Here is a 13,413-nt window from a genome sequence, read left to right as displayed (position 1 = left end):
TTTCTTGGTATGGGTGTGTGGAATAAAATTGCCTTGCGGAATGTGTGACGGACAAGTACATTCTTGGTTTTCGTTATTATTTTAGATTTCGTAAAGTTGCAAACGAGAACGCACGCATTAAGCGGAAGATCACAAGCAAGAGCTTCTTCGGTCTAGGAAAGCATAACAAAAAGAATTATTGTGGAACCGAACTCACGCGAACAATACCAAGTGCAAGCTGTGTTTTTAGAAATAAAAAGGTTCGCGGGGACAAGTGTCCCGTCCGTCTCCTCCGTGATTCCAGTGCAGTTCTGATATCTGCTGAGATATGTTTATGACCACCGCAGCAGTGTAAAGTGCCGAACTTATGTGAACTCCGAAAATCATTCACTCAGGATATACCTACCTATATAAAGCTTTAGTTTGTCGTACCTGGCCTAACCAATCTACCTGCTGAGCGTTATGCTCCAACATGTACGCCTACCTCAGTTGCATAAAAACAAATACGAGACCATAAGACAGTGCGACTGTCCAGCTGTTAAAATTCTCTCAGGTTTTTTGCTGTGCTTTAGATATACATATGTTCATACGTCGTCCGGCGAATGCTGGTAAGTACTCTTCGATGTCTTCGACATACATACATTGTATGTGCTGTGAAGACCCCAATAGCGCTTTGGCCTCCCCTCATAGAAAATCGTTAGGTTGCTCAAATATAGCGCTGGAAAGTTACGCCCGCTCCAATGCAATTTTAATTCAAACGTAGCTCCTCTTTCCCTTCCTTGCTCACATTAGCGGTCACTTTCGATTTCACAGTTAGTGGCCACAATGTACTTATGTACGCATATACCAACGCTCACCACAAAACTTAATCTATGAATAAACTGTGCACCAACCACAATAGACTTGGGCAACTGCACACATACACCCTAATAACGCCTGAAGTACGCACGAAGGCAACAAAGATCATGGTCACACACGAAGTGCATAACTAGTCATCACTCTCGCTCAGATTCGCGACTGTGCTAGTTTGCGTCCCTCCAAATACAACAAAGCAACCATATCCGCCAACTCCTCCGTCAGAAACCATTCAGGCATTGCCATGAAGTGATTGTCGTTTCGCAACCCCCTCCCCCCCCCCCTCAATCACACAGTTCGTCGTGACTGTCGGACTTAGGTTAGCATAGACAGTGGTTTTCTCCACCGACTCCTGATAAGCTTCTGCCCATTCAAATGCCTTCCTGTTGCACTGAGTATGCATGAGCGCATACACACAGAAACACTTGCACTCACACACATACGCATATTTGTGAAGCAAAGTTGTAACCCCGACCGAGACCAAGAAAAGCCCAGAGACTATGTATGGAACTAGTAACCCAGGTGACGTAATGCTCAACTACTCCACTAACACATTTTCCTACATTCCTTCGCTTAGCATAACACCACACCACACACACTCGCACGCAGCGCACACATATTGGTATGTAGTTGTAGGTTCTAGCTGTGTCAGAGATGCATTCATTGTCTCCGTCGTCTAAACGAGGAGACGACAGACCAGACACCCGCTCAGACATTTTTTGTTCTGTTTTTTTCTGTTTCTTTTTTTTTGCTTTATATCACCAACTAATCGTACAAAGCCAAGAGAGCCAGTCGAGCAGCCCTCTGCACTGCACTGCATACATGTGCTCAACCGGTGTATGTTTGTATGCGACGGCACATAGTTTTTGCTCGTTTTTCTGGTGCTTCGATAGAGAAACCTGACTAGAATTGCACTTTTGTATGGTCACATTTTCAAGGTTTTTGCGATAATCTTTTCTGTTGTGTGTTGTGTTGTTATTTTCTTTTTTTTCTTGCTTTTATTCGCAACAAGGAAGCGCTGCTAAAGAGTTTGCCCCGACAACACCTCGTTCCACTGGCCACCACCCCTCCATTGTGCTACGAGAATACGGGCTATCCCAGTTTAGATTTCTTACAAAAATAATACCACACAGTCAGCTTCGAGTAAATGCAATTCACGAGCTATTGCAAACCGTAAAATACAAGTTGATGCATCCGCAACACATCGCGTGGAGCATATTCAGTACCAACTGATTTTTAGCCCTGTACCGTTCTGATCGCTGAGCATCATAATTCAATTGAGATGCTAGCTATGACCCATTGCAAATGTAAACCAATTACACTTCAAGTGCCTATTCCTTCTATGCGGAGTCGACTGTTAGCGATTTCACACCGACCATGTGAATAAGTCCCACATGTTCCAAAAAGAAGGTATGGCGTTTGCACCCGAGAACATATAGGGTTTCATTGATAATGTGATACTTTCCTGGCTGGGCGAGTAAGCTCGTAGTGACGTAAGCAGTAGCGCTGGCAGACACATAACTGTTTCCTGCGGCTGCGACTATTGCGAGACGGTGCCGAACAGCTTTTCAGATCGAAAAAAGTCGTGATCTATTGGAATGGCCACTGAGAATGCTCCCCACTAGGTATGTGATTCACACTCTCATGTTCATCATAGAACTTCCGTTGGCCTTGATCCGCAATTAGTGCCCAGGCACTGTCCCCATTGAATAGTCATTTCACGGACTTAGAATAGCATTGTGACAGACTCCACGAACTTCAGCAGAAGTGCAGAAGTAAACAACAACGTTTTATTGATGCCATTCAAGGCCATTTTCGTTCACACACTCACACAAAACCTCTGCAACCTACTACAACCAACAGCAAGCCGCATCCAAGTAGGATGCTCACAAAATGCATTCATCCAAACATGCATTGCATCCATCCATCCATTTATTCGTCCGTCCGTTCGATAATACGTCGCTATGTGTTGGGTGTGTCTGTGTGTCTGCGTTCAATGCGGAGGGAGCTTGCTATTCTCGGAAATCGAAACCAAGGCCAACTGCTGGTTGCATTGCCGGCTAGGCTGGTAGTCGTCGTCGACAATGACGATGATGTCGTCTATGCCTCACATTTGAGTTGGATACTTGCAGACAGCATTTGCTGCAGCTGCAGTAAACACCGTTTGTCCCTGAGAGTGACTGGAAATTTTCAAATAAAACACGATGTACTGACGATTGTTGTTAATGTTGCCTGACTATCTGACTGCCTCTCACACCGACTGGTATTAGGTACGCCTCCCTTCTGCATGCATTCAGATGCGCCACGAACGAGCCGATGATAACTTCTAGACTTCTCATTTCGTTTCTATGGCCGCACGAGCTTTTGCCAAAATAAAACGTACCCAAACAAAAACAATGGTCAGAACCCGTCTAGCAACACGATTCGCAAACATGAGGCACGCATGGACAGACGTTGTGATAATCCATCGGCACTGCATTTTCCGTTGCATGGCTGGCAGTTGTGGCTCGTTTGTTTTGTTCTCCTGGTTTTTGTTGTGGTTCCACTTCGGGTTGCAATTGGAGAAGGCGCCTTTGCAGACATTTTGTGTCAGTCAGTCAGTTGGTCACGGGAAATGTCTACGACTTTCGAGTGTCTAGTGCTGTAAACAAGCACACACACACGCGTGCACATGCATGCCTACAAATACACTGATATGCTCCTAGGCAAATGCAGCCGATCGGCATGTTGACATAAGTTACAAGTTGGAACAGAGGCAATTTTGCAATCGAGCTATTTGCCCTGGCCAATAAGCTTAACAAAAACATCAGATCAATCCAATTGATAACTCTTTTTAATCGTGTTGCGTATGTAAATGTCTTGGTAGCGAAAAAAAAAAAAAAAAACAACATTATGCGTCAATGATGGATGAGATAACATTGCATTAAATTCCGTCGGGCCGGATTTGGCATGTCCTATCGATTGGAACATGGGGCCGAACCAGTCGAAATGCCTCAAATCTAGAAGAACTTTACAAATGGTAGATTTGTGGAACTAGCCATTCATCTAGTTTCTTAATTTCTTCAAACTCAATCCTTGCTATTCGTTCTATTATTTCCATTACTTTCAAAGTTTGTTTCCTTGCTCCTTTTACGCTTAAGTAGCAAGAATCACAAAAGAGAGTGAGAGTAAAGGAACTGGAAAGGAAAGGATCGTTTCTCCTCTGCAAAGGTTACTCTAAACTAGGTCATTCCGGAAACTTCCTAGAGTCTAAATACTCTCTCTTATTTAATGCGGGTTCTGTCATGATTTCAAGAGACAGATTTCCCACTGATCACGAAGTTATACACTACGGACCCTCTACGATAAATAATTCGATCTGTTTGTTGCAAATGGAATGACAAAATAATGTATCCTCCATCTTACAGAAACCGTATTGATTACCATTAACGCTTTCAAGTGACTACGACCCGAGAATCAAAGCTATTTTAAAAACCATGAATCCATATCTCTTGAGAAGTTCAACAATCTACAGGTTCCATCGATGCAACGACTTTTGAAAAATTAGAGGCGTTGATTTAACGTCAAGAGGCAACTCAGTCTACTGATTTCAATATTTTTTATAGACATTGTGCTTCATCCTAAAATCGAAAACTGAATGAACGCATTTTGTTGAGCGTTTCTAAAAGAACAGTCGAAAACACGCGAAGCGAGCTAACGATGAGATTGGTGAACTGCAAAGATCGTTTGACCATAGGAAAAAATCTAAAATCGGTACCTAGATTTAGTGTTTCAGCTAACATTGTTTAGAATTTAAAAATATTGCCAATGATGTCGGGGAAGAATATTCCAACCAAGGTATGTTGAGATATTCAGACTTCACAGAAATTCCAAGTAAATCTGTGCGTACGACAGTATGGGGTCTTGTGACCTTCCTATGACTCCAATAATCTGAATAGAATCTGTCAATCGGTAACTCGCATCAAGTGCAAGCTGCAGTTCGAATTGCATTCACAATGCCAACCACCTCACATTGAAGATCATTAACATCAATTAAAGAGCCTGGTCAACAAAACACACACACATAGACAGACAGGCGAGTGCACGCTAAACGATTGACTATGTCGATGATCACCAATTGGGGCTCGTTATTATTGCTCTTGTGATGACGACGACGACGGCGGCGGCGTTTCCAATGCTTTGCCTCTGCTGTCAGAGCTGGAGCAAATTGTGTGCGTTGCGACTACGCTTTGCGTATGTCTGCACTCTTGTACATGCATGTACCCGCTTGTGTATATATATATATATATATATGTGTGTGTGTGCGAATATTAAATTTGCTTTGTTTTTGTTTGTCTAATAACCTTGTGAAATGTTATTAAACCCAATAAGTTTCTTAACCTTTTTCGCTATGTGTTTTTCTGTTGCAAAAAGGAGAGTAAAACAGCTAATGACAACAAAACAAACAGACACACTCACACAAATCCACACAATGCAAATAAACCAGAACATCGGGTGTGCAGCTCGCAGTAAGTGCGGCACTCCGAGGGACACACGGGCGAGACGGTGGTTTTTTAAACGTACTACGAATTGCATGCGGATACGTAGCATTCTACACTCACTCACACACGGACCTGATTGGTGGTTGGTTGAGTGCGCGAGATACTCGACGATCGGCCGGATCACAACGCAACTCTAGACTCCCTCCTCAGAGGGAGTCCACATGAGTTGTGGGGTTTCGGAGGCTGAAGTGCTCTCATCGTTTGAAAGTCGTCTCCACTCAGATAAACCATAGACGAAAGTTAGACGAGCAACCCGCTCTACAAGGGTGCTGCCCATTTTTTGTTGTTGATTTCAGTTTGTAACACAAATCTACATACATACGTACACACATACTATTTAGGTAGGTACGAGGACAATGAACCAACCATGCGAGCGATAAGATTATTTGGATTCAACTCACCCAGCCACATGTAGTCAAAAATAAACACACATTTGTATGTGTATGTGTGTGAATAAATGTATGTGCATGTGCATTCGTCATTTATTTTTGGTAGAATTTTATTATTATTACTTTTTTTTGCCCAAAATGTTCGGCATCTACGGAAGGAAGTAATTCAATAATTTGTGATAAAACAACAACTCGAGCGGTTCGCGATCAGGAGTGTGAGCACTTATTATTTATTCATGTATTCATATATATATAAATTTATTTTTTTTTCTTGGTCTTGAATAATCAAACGAAATAATTGACAAACATGGAACACATCGCGCTTAGTAAACTTGTGGCCAGCGAGCGAGCACGGCGAGGCGTTATCATTGCGAATTTATACATTTAGGGTTCAATGGCCTCCATGGCACATGATCGCACATGAACTGAGCAAAATACCGTCGACTCACCGAACTGATGCATTCAGTCACAACATTTTATAGGTACCAAGGTGTGCTTGTCCATGTCGACAACTTCTATGCCAATATCCACTTCATTCTATTCACTTCGCACGGCTTTTAATTTCAACACACCCAGCCCAAGCCCATCTCCCGTCACAGAACCAAACGCGAATATTACAGAGACCCGTGGTGATTCGCGGTACGCGTTCACAACTATGCCTCGGAGAACCGATCCCGCTAACGGTTTGCAGAAAACTAAAGCTGGATACACATTTTCTATTGCCATACGCTGGCCTCCGTCAACTAAAAAATAGTTTTTCACCGCACACACCAACTATAAGAGAAGCTAGCCGCAGCTGCTGCTCTTGTACTCGCAAAACAGTTTCGTTTCATTGTCTAGCCTAGAGAGATCTCTTGGCGACTAGACATACTAGTTGATGGTGATACCCAAACTATGTACACACACGCGTACATATGCTACACATGCGGCCCATTCTGGTAAAGAGCGCGCAATAGAAAAAAGCTCAAAACTGTTTAGAGCTTTGGCTTCGCAAATAGAAATCCCACTTTTGACAAAAGACCCCAGTGTCGCATACAGGGTTAAGTTCAACTAAAAATAATTCCGAGTCATGGGAAAATAAGTTTACGCCACAATCCCTGGTCGTCGCGAGAATTTTGATGCATCGGATTTCCTCTACCCACAGGAGTACCTAGGTATCAAATATGAAAAGATAACAAACTAGTTGCTTATTTTGGCTCCATTCTTGCCCGCGTCATTGCTAGTTTCAGTAAGGGGAAACGGGTTTGAGTTCAATCTTAAACTCTTAATGCTGAAAAACAACAATAACAACGAGAAAGCGTTTGTTGGTACACATTCAATTTGATCTAATGGCTGCGCATAGCAGGGGCAAACTGGCTCGGCAAGACTGGAGGCACTCGCTCCCTTGCATGTCTGCCTGGCTGTGTGTGAGTGTTGCGAGTGTGTCCGACTCATTTGGCCACACAACTGCGAGAATGCTCTCTAACTCTCCATCTAACACAACCGACAAGCTCTCAAAATCTTGTTTAGTCTCTTCGTTTGCTGCTTCGACTTTTTATTTAGGGGGCTAGATAAGCATGTGAGAGTGAGATCGTTCTTGCTTTGCAGCAGTGAATGGCAGACACACACACACACACCAAGCTTTTTATCGAGAGGGGAGCTACAGACAGGCAAGCGGTTCCTATCGCACTATTTAGAAACTGGGGTAAACGACCGAACGTCCGACGCTGGATGACTAGGTTAAGGTGAAGGTCACACTCTAGCTGCTTGGTTGAGAGCTTTTTGGAAACAAACAATTTAAGACTCTCCCAGCCAGTGTCAGTGTATTTGGCAGCGAGTGTTAGAGAATGCCGATAGTCGAGTGTGCACTAGACTTGTGGAGGGATAGGAACCGGGCTGTGGCATTCTCTACCTAAAACGCCATGAGCTAAAATCAGTCCAATGGTTTTTTTTTCCTATTCCTTTCTTGCTGTCTTTGCCTGTGGCTCCATAGAAATTTGCACACATGATGGTGGTGGTGGTTGTGAGCAGGATTTCTACGTCAGCTTAAGTGGCTGCGATCGTCGTCGAATACTACCTACATGTAGCCCTCACGTCGCTCGTCGCCGTTTCCGTGGCCACTTTTGCTTTCATGAGAGCTTGTCGATTGTAGTGTATCTATTGTGTTTTTTCCATTTGGCAGACGTTGTGTTTGTGTAAGACCTTGAACTTGAACAGAACGAAGCTGATATTTTCAGCTTTTTATTTGCTTTTGTTTTTTTTTTTTTTTTGTTATTATTTTCTATTCGCAAATACAAGCAATGTTTTTTTTTTTTTTGTCTGGATTATAATTTAGTTTGAGTTCTTTTTTTTCAGCTAAAGAACTGTTGTCGAAAATAAATATGTATACATGCCTGCATGTATATAGATAGGTACCGACATTTGTGTACTTACATGAAATCAGTGGGCATGGACTATTTTGAGAAAACAGAAAAGTATAGTTTCGTGGCTTCAAATCGAGATGAAAACTGCTAATCTATTCACAATTACAAAAATTATGTCGTCTCTGGCACTCAGCCTAAAATAAGAATCTGGGGTTTGCGTCATACCTACGTTCATCCATACATACGCGATTACTTTTAGTGTTAGTACCTGAAATGGAACAGGCAATTCTAGTGGAATAAATTTAAACTTCTGCGGTACTGAATCGCTTACTACACCGCAAGTCTCGTATAACTGTAAATTAGTCAGTAATGGGACATAGGAGGAAGCAAATGCCACTGATTGTTGCACCGGGCGGGTTATTTTTACCCTGACTCCCTTGGGCGCCAATTTGATGCATGCAAGTATCCATAAAATCAATTGAGGTCCAAAGGAATACATATGTATTTCACTGATGGCCTTGGCGTTGACCCGAATAGAAAATCTTAGTTGCGGTGCACTTTGAACCTCCCAAGCAAATGTAACCTGTACACACTTCTATATTGGAGATAGTTTAGGTAAAGTGCCGTTACGTCTATATCCGAATTCTTCTAGTTGGCTGCCGTTTTAATTCCCATCGTCAACACCATCATCCGGATCGCCGTCGCCGCCATTTGAATGGAAAGGATTCATGAATGAATGACTGAGAAGTGCGCGCAAACACCCAAGCACATGAAAAACTAACATCCAAACAGACATGGCGACTAGTTGTCGTAGATGCAGTGAATGAATGGATGGATGAATGAATGGCTGGTTGCTTCGTTGTAAGTTGAGATGATGATGATGACGATAACAACTAGCACGGGCTACGTCAACGACGACTACATCGTGAAAATCTAGTTTTCGGAGTGGTTGTTGCTGATTCCACCTCCACCACCTCCTGCCCAATGCCGAACATGTGCACCAGAGCTTCGCCACCAGAGTGTGCAACATTACAATGGTTTCTGATGTGCCATGTCTGTGGGACTGAGTGTGTGTGTGTGTGTGTAAGTGCGTTTATGTGGCTCTAATACTCTTCTAAGGGACGAACATTTGTCAGCTGCATGCGGAGGCTAAAGTCAATGTGTGTAGTTTTTGCTCTCGGCTGCTGGTCTGTGGCAAATACGAGTCTGGGCACTTGGTTCCGTGTGCTAGTTTGTATGTGTACGTGTGTGTGTGTGTCTAACTACTTTACATTTGCTGTTGGTTTTCGGTCTGTGCGACTTTGTAGCAGGTCTAGCAACAAGTGTTTGCATTTTCTATTGCCTCTGTTTTGTTTTTCTTCTCTTTCCGGTGGCTGTTGTTATTTGTTTGGCCTTGTCGTAGGGGCTTCCCTGACCTTGTAAATCGCAACTAGGTGACTGGTGATTTGCATTAGACTGTCTGGGCACTAGTCTACAGTGAGTTTATGTGTTTGGTTTGTACCTACGACCAGATTAGAACGTCGCAACAAATTGTCGTAGCTACCATCGGTGTGTCGAGGTTTCAACATATCGAATGGGTAGCTGTAGAACGGAATGTTTGTCAGTGAGTGAAACTATTGAATATTCATCATCCAAGCAAACACACATCGTCACACTTTCGCAAACTTTCCAAAACAACAGCTATCGTGTGCATGAATGTGTGTGCTTTTCAGTATTTATTGTGCACAACTAAAACTTAACCTTGAAAATAGCAAAAAAAAAACACAAAAACCAAAGAATAAAAAATAGAATTTTATGGTATGGCCTGCAACTTTGCTGATGCTCTCGCTCTTTCCCGCTCTCTCTCTCACTCTCTTTCTCACAAATATATCTTGTCGAGCCGTTTGGAGAACTGTGTGCGCCACACAAAAGACATCAACAATTTTAGGAAAGTACGTATTTTGCACTCACTAGGGGATCGCGTTTTGGGGAAGGGCGCGCGTTGAATCAAAGCAGGAGGGGAGGGAACATCAATATCTGCTAAGGGTTTAATTGATTTTCCCCGACCAAAAGAATGCATTCAAATTACTTTTATCGGCTTAAACTTGGATCCCTGCTCAAATTCTATTTGATTCAATGCCATGGAATCGTTGTCTCCATCTCCCTGCTCTCACACACTGGCAGGCCGATGTTTGAAAACAAAATTTCGGCAAAAAAACGAGCAACAACAACAACAACGGCAACGACTATTCTATTCCCGAATATGTTTGAGAATAAAAATAGTGAGTGTGTAGTGGGGTCTGGACAAACAACAGCCGAAATGCATACATACTCTGCTCCTTTGATCTAGTATTATGATTATACATATCGGCACACACCTTCATACATACATTCAATTGGAAGAGAACGAGCAGAAATAAAATTGCGTTTTGCCGCAGCGCGAATCACATCACACAAACACCCGCAAAAAAAACTCCTGTTGGATGACGACGGCTGAAGTGTATTATTAATACCTACATTGTTTTTGCTGTAGTTGTATGCGGTGGCGACAATGTTGTTGTTGTGCTTATTGTTGTTGTGCTGCTTGCTGCTGGTTGGTGTTTTTGCCTTGTGCTCTTTTTGTGAAATTGGGCGCAGTTCGCGTGGTTCGAGTGAATGCTATGGATAGTTTTCTCAGCAGTTGCTTAATGCGCTTTTTTAACGCTAGTCCTAACAGTTGCGCATATTCCCAGGTCTAATTCGGTCCATTGGTCAGTCGGTCGGTCGGTCGGACGGAATTTTATATAACGGCTAAAACCTTTACAATTCTATCGGAATATCCAATCGAAGTGTGTGATCTCTTTTAATTTTTTAAAACTCTTTTACAAAAATCCAAAATTTCGAATATTGAAACAGACAGATACATACTTTAAATTGATACTAAACATATTTCCGTCGCATATTTTCGTCAAAATACTGTCACAAATAGTGTACCTAAACAGAGAACAAATATCAGAACGCCCGTATGTGTTCACTATGCAAAAAGAAATAGGAACGCTAAAATGCGTTGCCGAACACCGAATTCAGTAAAAGGTGAGATAGTGGTCGCAGCAAAAGACCTTGAAAATACAATTTCACTTTCGTGCGAAATTCAGCGCTGCGGCGACGACGATTAGATAAACCCTGCACTCGCTCACTATAAACTCAACTAGCAGACGAAACATTTCTCTCAGCCCCGCCAACACCCGCAACCGAGTCACATCGAACGAACACAAAACCCACAAAGTCACTCACCATGCCGAGAATAGTTCCCAGCGACGTTCTGCATAGTTCGACTGTGGAAGATCCATTAAAAATGTAGACACCTACCTACACACATGCATTTCGACAAAGTCGCACTTGTACACCACTGTGTGTATGCGTCTCTGCGTGTGTGTGTGTGTGTTTGTTTGTTTGGCCAACTACACCTACTTTATATTTATTTTGTTGTCAGTGTGTTTTCTTGAATGTTCGCCTAAAATTAAAAATACTAACATCCATCGCGAATAATAGATGCATGTATATGGGCGTGTGTGTGTGTGTGTGAATCATACAGAAATGCCTGTCAATGGCTTGCCAAATTAGCAAAAGAAGTGAATTCTAAGCAACTTCCCGTTGCTCCAGCACCCAACTAGGCGTGACTAAGGTTAGGCCTACAAGCCGAAGGACAGTTTTGAGAGTAGTTGCGCTGCCAAGAGAGAATGAGATTCGATGCATCAGTAGTCTCGAAACGCCTAATCTCAATTTTCTGCTATTGCTCGACGTATAACAACATTCCGCTGCTGCTATTCACTCTCTATTCTAAATAGAATTCAGAACTGCAGAACACTGTTTGGTGTAGAGCCAAGGGGCGAGACGCAAGCAAACAAAAATAAAACCTTGACCATGAAACAAACGGGAATGATTCAATGAGTTTATTAACACTAAGCAGCCATTTGTTTGTTGTTCGGCATGGAATTCAAGTTTAAATTTAAACAAATGATTAAGAAGAAAAAAGTTTAGTTTGTTTTATACTTTGATATTGTATGGGTATTGCAGGAACTTGAAATATGCAGGCACACGATCACTTCTTTGGAAATTCCCTACTTATTTCGATTTTTGTGATCTTTGAATGGAAGACATACTCATGTGACCCAGTCAGAGTCCAATGAAATTTCAAAATTGCCACCGATGTTGAAACATTTATCTCAGCCGAAGAATATTCCAAAAATACAGTAGTTTTTCAAGTTAACGAACTATATAACGTCAGACCTGTTCGAGAAAATGAATTAGTACTATTTATAACAGGGCTTGTTTACTCAAAAACTATTGAAATAAAAACTCTCTGAGGAATTCTGATATTAATAGAGTTGTTGTGCTTTTTTGTGACATCTTGCTTGGAATTGTAGTTGTAAATAACTGTAATTACCTATTTTGTTATATTTTAGGAACTTGTAGTGTTTTTTTCATCGCTTCTTCTCGATTTGCGGATTTGATGGCATCTATATCATAGACTAATGAAAGTATAGACAACGAAAAGTTAGTTTTGTTTGTTTTTTTTTTTTTATACAGGTGGCTCTCAGCACGCTTTGCATAGTCAACATGCTGCTTTATACAGTCGACCCACTCGACTTCCAAAACACATTTAATCGTTTTTTAAGAATTTCACTTGATTATTCCCGTATTTTTCCAATGGTGTATGATATTTTTATCATTTTAGAATTGAGTGACTTTAATATATTCACTCATACCCCTGAAACGATATAAACAACATCTGCAGATCCTAATGTTTTCGAAGACAAACGTTGAGAGCATTTCTTCGACCATTTTTTCATTGGTCTATGTCTATACTATTTTGTTACACCCATTGTACACACATTTTAATATGTTTTACAACATCGTCATTCTTAATTCCCGGTTGTGCTGATGGAGGGATGTTATCTCAGCCTCAAACAAATCACAACATCGTAATATAAATGTTTACAGCGTTACCTAAAATTCGACGTAGCACATACAAATATTTAACATCCCCACTACGGTACGTTCGTATTACCCAAATACGCCAGGTCCATATCTTAAAATCTACCAACTATTAACGTTGTAAAAACTTTGTAGCTGTTATATTTTCCAATTACAAACATTCGCACTTTTTTGGTATTCATTATTCATTTCTATTTTTTTAACCCACACAGACACAAAAACAAATTGCTCAATTTTCAATGTTGAAATTTCGTGCGTCCGACGTATTTGGGTAACTTTTATAAAATACATGTATTTTACTTGTATGCTGAAAAACCTCGACTAAGTACGTCGAATTTTAGGTAAACCTCT

General features: G+C 41.7%; 1 protein-coding gene across 9 annotated transcripts in view; it reads left to right on the top strand.

The window, feature by feature from the left end:
• Window positions 1-13,413, top strand: part of LOC101892866 (broad-complex core protein) — a 109,350-nt gene that overhangs the window by 71,165 nt on the left and 24,772 nt on the right. The window contains exon 1 of one of the 9 annotated variants that reach the window (XM_059121540.1): window positions 449-587. The exons of 6 other annotated variants lie outside the window; for them this stretch is intronic. The gene's annotated coding sequence lies outside the window, so the exon portion shown is untranslated. Of the gene's footprint in view, window positions 1-448; window positions 588-10,616; window positions 11,158-13,413 lie in introns of those variants that run through there. 2 more of the 9 variants (XM_059121543.1, XM_059121539.1) reach the window with 2 other exon arrangements.

Source organism: Musca domestica, unplaced genomic scaffold, assembly GCF_030504385.1.
Source record: "Musca domestica strain aabys unplaced genomic scaffold, Musca_domestica.polishedcontigs.V.1.1 2, whole genome shotgun sequence".
Lineage (NCBI taxonomy): Eukaryota > Metazoa > Arthropoda > Insecta > Diptera > Muscidae > Musca > Musca domestica.
The sequence above is the reverse complement of the archived record's forward strand: the minus strand, read 5'-3'. Positions and strand labels throughout refer to the sequence as shown.